The sequence below is a fragment of the Talpa europaea genome (genome assembly GCF_964194135.1).
Source record: "Talpa europaea genome assembly, chromosome: 11".
Classification (NCBI taxonomy): domain Eukaryota; kingdom Metazoa; phylum Chordata; class Mammalia; order Eulipotyphla; family Talpidae; genus Talpa; species Talpa europaea.
Genome location: NC_140078.1, coordinates 17,686,139 through 17,698,204, shown reverse-complemented (window position 1 = coordinate 17,698,204; position 12,066 = coordinate 17,686,139).

Sequence of the window (12,066 nt, the reverse complement as noted above, 5' to 3'; positions counted from 1 at the left end):
AATTTCAACTGACAAATTTTACAGTTCACTCATAAATCTAGTAAACTTTAGCAATCACTTCTTTCATCCCATTAATATACTTGGTTAATTAAATTCCTTTGAAAATTTGAAACTGCAATTACAAATTAAATAATTCACTTCCTTTTTTTAAGTATTACAATTTTCTAACAAAACTGAGTCCTTATGTAATCCTTGTAAATGTAATAAACAAGCTTGTAAATACATTGAGTCATACATTTTAAAATGTCAATACAAACCTAGTATTATTTCAACATAAAATTTCAAGTCTAAGAAAACTGCAAGTCTATTTGTAACTAATACATAAATGTTAAAATTCTCAAAATTATCTTAAATATGATAAGAATTTAAAGAATTACATTTACATAGCTCCCTTAACACAAAAATGTTAACATCAAGAAACATTTCTGGTCTTTATTAAATCATAGTTGAAGTTAAAAGGCTAATTGGCCTGAAAAAAGAATTAAATTATCCCAATTTGGGTGGAACCATTTGGGGTACTTACTTCCTTTTCAGTTACTGTGCTCATCAGTGAATCTGTCCTTGCAACAGTGATGAGACGGTGACCCTTCCCCTCTCCATTACATTAGGACTAAGCAGTGTGTGGTTATTGTAGGCTTGGGTCAGCTGCTCTGTAAAACAAAGAAGTGACTGGTTCTCAGGGACAAGGGAGAAATGGTTAAGCTACTGTCAAGTGCTCAGCAAGGCAATGCACAAAGTGTCCCCAAACCCAGTTTCTGTCTCCAGATAGGTCCCTCATTTTCTGGATAGCACATTACCAAACTGCACGTCATCATCCCAGAACTGTAACATGACAGCATGATAGGGAAAGCTGGTTATTTTGCTTTATAATCATAATGGGGGTGGGAAGAGCACAAGGGAACATGGTGGAGCACATGGTGACACCTGAAAGGAGAAATCACTATGCCAAAACTAACAATAAGGAAAAAAAATACATTTAAAAATTAAAATAAAGAGCAACTAGTTTGGTGTGGAAAAAAAGATGTTTGTGTTGTTTGAAGTTGTGAAATTTCTGCTATTTTGTTACACAGCCCAATGACTAAAAATCTCACCCAGGACAAGTTCAGGCAAAAAGGATTTATTAGTCTGGTTCTTCTGCATTGCCCTTCTCCCATCTGTCAGCTGTCCACCTCTTCATGTTAACTGCATTCTCCCATAGGCCTTGGGCTCATGACTCTGATACTTGCAGAATTTCTACATCCGATCCTTTGGAATACAGCAGCCCTCTTTGTCCCAGTAATTCCAAGCAAAGTCTTGATATTTCTCACTGGTTCTGTGTCCCCTGCCTAGGTTCTGAACCAATCACCTTGGCCACCACATGCTGATGGGCGAAGCCCTGCCCAAAACCCTGGAAGACAGTGGGAATAAGGCAGGAGAGATAAATCTTAGTAATTGCCCTAGGAATCATAACCAGTTTCCTTTCAAATAATATCCTGCTTCATAAATAGCATGAAAACCTTACAACAGTATATTCTCATTTCTTCCCTCTTCTTCTTTTTTTGTATTTTTAAGAAAAGATTTATTTATTTATGCATACAAGAACTGGGATATAGGCCAGAGGTGTAGGGGGTGAGAGGATTCACCAGAGACAGAGTGGGGAACAGAACAGGCAGACTGACTGAACTAAGGTGATGAAGGGAACAGCAGGTGTTGTCAGGAGAGGTCTGTTGTGTCATGTGGATAGCTCCCTGGCCAGCTGAGGAATTCAACTAGTGCTGCAGAGGCCTCGGATAGCTTCATAATGCTGTGTTTAACCCCTTACGCCACCAGGGAGGCCCATTTCCTTCTTCTTCATGCTGTTGCCATACACTTTTCTTAAATCTGTCCTCCCTTTCTCCTATGCTTGCCAACCTCCACTCCTCCCCACCCATTTGCTGACAAACTACTTATCTACATTCTGTCACTAGAAATTTTAGTTTGCATTTTCTAGAATTTATATAGATGAATCATGTAGTATGTAGTTCTTTTTGTCTGGCTTTCACTCAGCATAAAGATTAATCCATGTTGTTGCATTATCAAGTTTCCTTTTACTGTTGAGTAACATTTCACCATAGTGCTGTATCATAATTCACTTATCTTTTGTTCTTACAGGTACTATCAATACAAAATTCATTGCTAATATTTTTGCTTCAGACCAGGGGTTAGCAAAGCATGGCCTGTCTGAAAATAAAAACCAGTCCACTGCCTGATTTTGGGTGGTTCATCAGCTAAGAACTGCTCTAACAATTTTAAGTGAAAAATAAAAATAAAACAAGTGTAGAATAATTTGTGGCATGAAAAATAAATTCAAATCTGAGTCTAAAAATATTTGTTGAAATAGTCATGCTCATTAATTTACTAATTGTCTAAGACTACCTTCATAATACATTAGAGTTGAGTGGCTGCAATGGAGATCATATGACCCACAAAGCCTAAAATAGTTATTTGTTCCTTTAGTTTGTTGACCTCCTCCTTTAAACTTCATTTATTTTTAAGGCAAAAAGAGTTATTTTAACTTATTCCAATCCTAGTTTGTCATTCCATAGATCCAAGTCTAGTACATTACATCTGCCTGAAGAACCTCCTTTAGTATTTCTTGTGAAGGAGTGACAATGCTTTTTGTCTAAGAATGGCTTTATCTTGCCTTCATTTAAAAGATATTTGCACAGGATACAGGATTCTGGGTTGACAGATTGTTTTTCTTCTTCAGCACTAAAGTCATTCCAGTATCTTGTTGCTTGTGTGGTTTCTGATAAATCTTAGCTTCCTCTATATATAATGTGTCATTTATTCCCCTGAGCTGCCTTTCAAGATTTCTGTCTTTTGTTTTAGCAATTTGAGTATGATATACCTAGTTTTATGTGTATAGATTTCCTCTCATATTCTTTGAGCTTCTTGGATTTGTGGCTTGGCATCTGTCCTTAATTTTGGGAACTTCCTAAGCTTTATTTCTGCAAGTATTTCTTTAGTTCTATTCTCTTTTCTGGGAATCTAACTACACATTAGATTGTTTGATATTGTCCCACCAGCTACGAGATGCTGGTTTTTGTTACTTCTTTCATTCTTTTCTGCCTTTGTGTTTTCAGTTTGGGTAATTTCTACTGATCATCTTCAAGTTAACTCATCCTTTCCTGGGCTGTGATGAGTCCACTGTTCAGCCCATGGAAGGAAATTTTCACCTGTTGAGTTTATTTTTTGCATGTTTAACATCTTTTTTCCTTAAGATTACACATCTGATCTTATCCCCCTTTGAATCTTTAGCATGTTATTTTAAATTCCTTATCAGATAGCTCCAATGTGTTGTATCTAAGTCTTAAGATTGTTTTGTCAATTGACAAAACAAAGTTTTCCTTTTGGTATGCTAAGTTTTGGTGAAAATTGGACATTTTGTGTAGAACAAAAGAGGTCAAGGTTAAAAGTTTGTATATGTGAAATGGGTACACCTCTTCTGTGAGGCTATTAATACTGGGACTAGTTATTCTAGGTAAGGCTTTGGCTGGGGGACCTCCCCTGGTGGCGCAGTGGTTGAGCGCTGCGCTGGGCTGCGAAGCTGCGCGCAACCTCTGCAGTGCCGCCTCGATTCCTGGCCCCTGGCGAGGGTCCCACATGGCACTGCAGACCTCTCCTGCCGCTCGCTGCTCCCCTCAGCAGTGTATTTTTGTCAGTCTGCCTGTTCTGTTCCCCGTTCTGGCTCTGGTGAATTCTCTTACCCTCCCGTGCTTCTGACCGTACCCAGTGCTTGTATAAATAAATTAAATAAATCTTAAAAAAATAAAAAAGACTTTGGCTGGGTTGGAGCCTTACTGTTGTGGTTACCACCAATGCCCAAATTTCAAACTTCTCTAATGACATTTTGGACTTAAAGAGCGCATGCTGGTTTCCCAGAGGGCTGTCTGTACCTCAGACAAGGTCTTCTCGGCATGCTCTTGTCCATCTCGCAGCAGTACTGTTACTTTTTACTCAATGCTTGTTAGCTTAGATTTGGTAGATGGGGGAGGGCATTCTTTGTTTTTCTGAGTCTCAGTCTTTGTCTGGCACGTTGCCCAAGTCTTGGGGGGCCATGGTCTCTTTATTGCTCCAGTTGTAGTTGTAGTTCTAGGACTAGTATATATTTCTGGCCCTGCCTATTGGCAAGTTTCCACCCCAGTTTTTCCCCTCAGATGCAAAGGAATTTCACAGATTTTGGTAGTTGGAATGGTGGGAAGTGGGTGTTGGCTACTCTTCCCTTCACAAATTAAGGTTTTTATTCAATAGGGAGATCTGGAAGAAGGGTTTGGGTGGAGTATAGTGATCTTCCACTGCAGTTGCTAATTCTGTATCCAGATCTTTACCATGACACATTTCATGAAAACATTCTTTAACTGTAAACATTCTTTTACAGTCAACTGTAAAAAAAAAAAAAAAATCCTCAAAAGGCTGAAGTTTCTCTGGTCTTTTCACCAGTGTACACTAGTTCTATGCCAATTAAACAGTGCTCGTATTTTACCTGTTATCTTATTTTTCTCTTTCCTTAATTTGGAGCCACTGATTGCCCATGAAGCTTGGCTTTCCAGACCTCTCTTTAAGTGTCCACTCTAAGCCAGTCACAATAAACCCTGGATCACAAGGGGTAGGGTGGATATCCCCTCTTTAATTGGGGATTTGTCAACATAGATGGGAAGTATGGCTCATGGGAGCCAATAACAATGTCTGCAATCAGGAGTCTTTGAAAGTAAGCGAGGGATTGATATAGGACATGTTTTTGAAAGATTTTTCTGGCTTCAAGGTATAGGATGAATCAGTAATCAAGAAAGATAGGAAGGTGTCAATAGCAGTTATTTGGCGGTGGCAGTGGTTACCTGGGATGAAGATTTTGGTAGTTGGAATGGTGGGAAGTGGGCATACTGAAGATATATATCCATTTATTAAAATTTACTTTTTCTTTAACAGAGGAATAATCATAGTTTTAAAAGTAAACAGTGTTAGCATGTTCACAACAAAATTAGAGTATCCTTTACCTTTTCAATTTCTACTCAGAACTGAGCTACTTTTAGTGTTCATCTTCTTACTTCAAAGTAGTATGTATATAGTAATTGTTGCTTTCTCAATTATGGGCATTACTTACTTCTCATTATAAAAGACAAGAGTTAAGAGCTTTAAAAAATTGCTTCTCCCTATTACCAACAATAACCACACATACCCATACTTCCCATCACGCATCCTTTCCTTATTACACCATAATTTTGGTTAGACCAATGTTCTATATCCACTATGACTATGTAAATAGTATCCAAATTAGGATATTTAAATTTCCTTCATTTCACAACTCCTTCCATTTCCCCCCAAGTTAATAATTACCGTTTCAGTTTTAAGTTGCTTAGTTTTTTTTTAAATGTTTAAACAAATGTTTAAACACTGAGAAACTCCCCAAACACCTCGAAAATAAATGCGCAAGTTTAGCAAATAACTACAGAGCATATATCACACATAACCACTACCCAGATAAACAGAACATTGCTAGCCCCAGAGACTACCTGTGCCCATTGGAAGCTTTGAATATTTCTGATCACAGAACTTCAAAGCCTGGATTCGTGTTGCTTGAAAACAAGAATTCTCCCTGAATAATGCAAATTGACGTAACTCTGGGTATAGTATGTCTTTGCACTCCTGCAAGATAGTCTGCATGAGTTATATTTAAGAGCTAATAAATTAACCATAATTCATCCCCTCAGTGAATCAAACATATACATATACACAGATAATACATATTAATATATGGGCCTCGGATAGTAGGGTCAACAGTATTGTTGGTTTCAATTCTTCACCTCCCTGTAATGAAATTATTACACCTTTTACCATTTAATTTTGCATAGCTCTTGCAACACAAGGGTACACCTCCCTGTCCCCAGTGATATTGGGCTTGATTATATGACTTGCTTTGGCCAATAGTACATGATACAAGCAGAAAGTTGGAATGTGTCCATGTGTTTTCATTTGACCTGCTGTGCTCCAGTAATCCACCATGAGTATATAACCCATGTAGTTGCTGTAACTTCAGCATGGGACACAGAAAGAACCACATGGAACAAACCAAAATCCAATCAATACAGGAGCCTGGCAAGCCAATACTCAACCAACACTGTCAAGCTGCTTGGGTGAAGCCAGTTTAAAGCAGTTCAACTATAATTGACTAGAGATCTGTGTAAGGATGTTTTTGTGAGAAAGTTTACACATAAATACTGGCTAGAAGCCTGGACAGGGATTCCTAGAAGCAGAGTTACGCAAAATCAATCCAGGGAACTGAGTTAGGTGACACGGGTTCTGATCCCAGGTATAGACCCTGACAGCACCAACTTGCGGAGGTTAGGGCTCTCTCCCCAGCCAGTTCCGGCAGTCCCTTTTCTGGAAAGCTTCTCTGAACAGCCCCCCTTAACTAAAAGCTCAGATATTCAACTTTTTCTGTGACATTCATTTTTTTTTAAACATTTATTTATTTATTTATACAAGTACTGGGTATAGTCAGAAGTGCGGGAGGGTGAGAGAATTGACCAGAGCCAGAGTGGGGAACAGAACAGGCAGACTGACGAAATACACTGCTGAGGGGAACAGCAGGCACGACAGGAGAGGTCTGCCACACCATGTGGGACCCTCGCCGGCGGCCGGGGATCGAACTGGTGCTGCAGAGGCTGCGTGCAGCTTTGCAGCCCAGCGCTCAACCGCTGCATCACCAGGGGAGGCCCTGTGACATCCATTTAAATTTCACTTCCCAGAGACAAATAGAGTTAATGTTTTGTTCCCTTCCAATCTTTTCCTAATAGAAGCCTTTTCAGAGCCAAGGGATAGTTTAGTTTCTACCTATTAATAGATAGGTCCTGAAGCTATTTTTCCTTCCCTTATGGGGAGTCAAAACCTAGTCCTTAGTCTGTTAAGCCCTTCAGTATCCAAGCCCAGTGTAGCGGGTGCCACTATGACTTCAAAATCCACTTACCTTCACTATTAATGGTTTTCCTTTATGCCGCCTGGGAATTTCTTCTTTTGAAGCTGGCTATTTAATTTTAAAGTAAATCATGTTATTCTAGTCAGTATCCTCACACATTTGGAGCAGTAGGTTGCTACTGATCCTACTCAACCATGTTGACGGGCAATCTGATTTTTTCCCTTTTTTTCAAACTGTGGAAATTATTGCCTACACACAACTGTTTTCTGTTTTTCTATTTGACAATGTATACTTTCCCATGGGCTTCCTCTCACCTCTTTCAGTTGCCAGTGTTTAGCAGTCAGGCGCAGAGATGCTAACAAATATTTGTTGAAGGATATCTTTGTAAACAGACTCTGTAAAGACTAGTCAAGAAGGTGAGTGCATTAACAACCCTGGGCTGAGGGGATGGAACTGAGTGAGGAACAGAATGAGGTACATTCCATGGTACTGAGAGCTGTAGGTATTTAATCTTCACAGGAAGTTGACAATGGAGTTCCCATAACTGTTCAATACACAGAAGCAAGGCTCTTCCTTTCTAGATAAATCTACAATTATCTGATAGCTGAGACTGATACAGGGTGGTGAGGCCAGAAAACCACTTACCAGCTGCTGTTGCTTTTCCTTTTTTCTCATTAGAGGAGCTAAGGAAACTATCAAAGCAGGTGATGCAAGAATGAAGCTGAGTCAGAAATACCCATTTCCCTTAGGAACTCGTCCAAGAAATGGAGTGGCCATTCCATAGGCTCCCACCTGGAGGAGGTACCTGGGGAAGAACTTACATTGTGGTAACTTAGATTCCCTGGTGATTATGGTTACAGGGACACAAAATCAGATTATAGGTTTTTTTTTTTTTTTTTGCATGTAGAAGAACTGGAATTTAGGCCAGAGGTACAGGGGGTTGAGAGGATTCACCACAGAGTGGAGAGCAGAGCAGGTGGATTTAAATACATTTGCTAAGGGGAGCAGCAGGTGATACAAGAGGTCTGCTGCATTTTATGCGCAGGTCAGTTCCCTAGCTGGGGATAGTGATGATAGTGCCCGGCCTTAATCCCTAGGCCACCAGATTATAGTTTGCTTCACAATATTTCAAAAGAAATATTCTAGAGACAATGATAGAATATTAGAGTGGAAGAGTTAGAGGGGGGTGGCCTTCATTCAATTAGAAACTTGACTTTTAACCTGCAATACTTATTGCATGGATATTTTTTCCTTCTAAAACACTTTACTGCCACCTATCATGAAACTATAAGAATGAATACACAAATCTGGCATTCCTGTATGTGTGGCATCTTTTCCCTGTATATAATTTGCACAATTACACAACTCAGTGTGGAAAGTGACATTTAGTCCAACTCTATGTGCCAGTGTGACAGGAACTTTCCATACATTTATCATCTAATCAGAAACACCCTACAAAATGGATATTTATACCCCAATTTTACAATTGAAGAAATTATTAGGACCTCTGGGGCAGAGAGGAAAAGATGAAAGGGAAGGGCAAATGGGCTTCATCTGTATTAGTAATGTAGACTGGGCAGTTGGTGCATAGGTTAGTTTATTCATAATTTGGCACATGCCTCAAATGATTTACAATAGTAATTTATATCACTTAAACTCAGAGGTTAAGTAACTGATTCAAAACCACAGAGCCAGACAGAACTCTGATTAGAACCCGGACACCTGCAGTTTTACTAGGTTGTATCTCTGAAGTGGTTAAATTTAGCACAGAATCATTGAGGTTATAACATTTAGAGTATTTGTCTATATTAAGTCAGACTACAGAACCAGACTTGTGATGCTCTCACTACATTTAGTACTTGGAGAATAGTCTGAATTTCTTATATAAAAGTGTAGAAAGCAGGGCTATTTTACCATTTAAGTTTACTGAATTGTTCATGATGATTGCTTAGTCTTCAGTCACAATTTCATGAAGAGCTCTTCAATAAACACTTTGTTGTCATGTTCATTCAGCCTGTGGTTTATTATTACAGCTATAAACCTAAGGCAAGGTTCTTCTGGTCTTGTGATGTTCTTTATGTAAAATACTTCATTAACTTACTGCTTAGGGTGAGAGGGAAGATTGAGGGAGGTGAAAGTGGGAATGGAGGATGGAATTATCATTTATTAAGCACCTATTATCAGCCGGTATGGTGCTAAGCATATTTCTTGTGCTACTCCATTCAATCCACTTCAATTCTGAGGCTTACTGGCACACTCTTTAAAAGGTACTTATAAAAGACCCACAGATTATAAGGCATAAAAGGCCACAAGGAGTTTACATGCAGGTGGGGAGAGATACAATATCAACAGAAGTTGAGGTGTTTATGAGGAAAAAAGGAAAGGGGGTAGTGACAGCAGTGGAGGGAAACAGGGAGAAGTGACTAGATACAGTAGAGCTGTCAACGATAACCAACGTTTCAGACCTACTTTACTTCAAAGCCCTTTGGTTCATCCTTTCCTCAAACTGGAAAAGTCTAGCTGAGACACAAGTCTGAGGCACAAATTACCAGTAGGGAGGCAGGCAAGGACTGATAAACAACTAAATGCTCAAGCCTAATACTGATCTTCAGAGAGAATCTGCTGGTGGAAATCTGTACGTAGTAGAACTACACAGATTTTACAAGAGATGCTCAAATGGTCAGTCCTATGTCTACTTACATAGGACTAAGACCATGTCTATCTACAAAGACTAAGAGGGAATGAAAATTCCCAAATCTGCTAATCAAACTCCAATTTTCTCTATTTTAGGACTAAATGATAAGCTACTCCTTGAAGGTCCATTTTACAAAATACATCCCAGTCCTTAAAAGACTCACACTCTAACAATTTAATAATCTTCCTATCTATCACATGTGTAAAATGGGAATAAATGTCAGAAATTAAAGTTTATGTGAGTTAGAAGGTACTTCAGATATGAGGTAGTACATAATACTTTTCACTAAACCACACATCTCAATTACCAATATTAAAAACAAGTGAATGCCACGAAATAGTATGCAGTAAACATTTAAGGGAAATTATATATTTGGGATAATAGCATTTCTTGATTTCAATTCTTTTAAAATTGTGGTTAAATGAGAAAGAGTAAATAGCAATCCAAGTATATATTCTGTAGAATTCACTCATTTGGCATCAATAAGCAAGTAAACTGTTTCTCACCTCAAAGTCCGTTTAATCGCGTTTTAATTAGGCTCCCAGCACACCTTCATTTCAGGCCCAGAGACTTAGTTGCCTACAGGGCTGGGGATGTCTCCAAGGTTGACCTCCACCGGGCTCACTTTCACTCACAGAACAATGGCCTTTTCTGATAATGAACCAATTATCTCAATAGGCCCTTTAAATATTTCTCAAACTTACTAAACTCAGCATTAAAACTAAAAAGGAATTCAGAAGACACCTTACCCAGCTTCACTGACTGAACACACAAAGGTCCTAAGGAGAGAAAAGGGCCTTCCACAGAGATCACACTAATTACTTGTAAAGTCAGGAACAAGGACTAATCCAATGGGGGAGGTGAGGTGGGAAAGAGAGGAAGTAAGTTTATCAAGAGCACAACAAGTGCCAGACTCCTGAAATTTACTCATTCAATTCCAAGAAAGCAATGGCCCTAAATTATAGATGATGAAACTGATTTGGAAGTTAAGTAACTTGCTAATAGTTAAGTCTGTCATAAGGGCAACATTGAAACCAGTGCTGTTTAATAACATCATGCTCTTCACTGCACTCCCAGACTTCAGCGCTCCTTAACCAATCTTAATCCACCCCATTTTACATCTCCATCAACCCAATATTAAATTTAAAGCACGTGAGAACTAAGCCATCTATCACATACGGTGTCGGTTGGAGAAGCATATTGCTCAGGCTGCAGGGACATTTCATTTGTTTAAATGTTTTTATTTAAAAAAAAATTAAAGACCTTCATGGCACAACTTCTTCCCAGCACAGTTGTATTTTAGTTATACCAATTACAATACAATTACAACCAATAAATCAGGGAGGAGAGGGATCGTCTGACTTCAAACTTAAAAAAAAAGGGGGGGGCACTTCAAACAAAGTTAAAAAATACTTAAAAAACCTTTCAGAGTAATTGCCAACACAGCTGCCTTATATTGGCATTCCGTTTCCTGTCATCTAATCAATGCAGACACAGGTAGTGCTGAGAAAGTGTCCCAATACAAGGTATACAGATGAGGTAATTTACAACAACACAGAAGTTGTTACTCTGTAAACCCTTGCCCCTCCCACCCACCCAACTGGGTCTTTTTTTTTCTTCTCCCATGCTTCTGCAGTGACTCCATAAGCATTTTTAAAACTTGTGTTTATTTTAAAAGGCTCTTGGGTGGCAATTCAGAGTCCTCTGCATTCACCTTCAGTTTCTTGCCAGGTCTGATGCGTTTTAGGAGGTCCAGCTGTCTGCAGCTCCCCACATCAGCCTCAGCTATACCTAGATTCTCTGACCTATAAGGGTGGGATGTGAAGTCTTGATTTACAACCTTCCTCCCCACCTCAAAAGAAAGAATTCATTAGTCGTAAATATTCTGTTCAAATCACAATCCAGTGCAAACGTAATCACAAATTGCATCTCTGGCACATCTGGTGCTTTTAGCTTCTGCAGAAATTCAACATGGTAACCCTCACAGCATTCTAGGGCATAAAAGGGTCAAGAACAATAAATATCCACTGTAAGTGGCCACAAGGAAGAAAATCACCTGCCACAACAGAATGTTTTCCCTACCAGTTGAGAAGCATTATAAAAGAAGGCTTTAGCTTCCTCTAAAGTTTACCGCTATATTCACTAAAGCCACCAACCTTGTTAAAGTTACTTAAGCCAAGATGGATTACAAAGTTAGATAAATTCATTAAATTCAACTCCTCAAACAGTTATGTTTATGATGCCCAGGTGAGAAAGGTTTGTGAATCTATAAAGGTAGGAGAATGGGGAACTAAGATTTTAGGCTTTAAAATATGTTGGAAGAATTTTTCCTAGTCCCCACAAGCAGCTACTGTAATGAAGTAACAGGAGAAAATACAGAGCTGATGGTTTTGCTATTGTGCTTAAAAAACTAGGCTTCTTCAGTGAAGCACCTGAT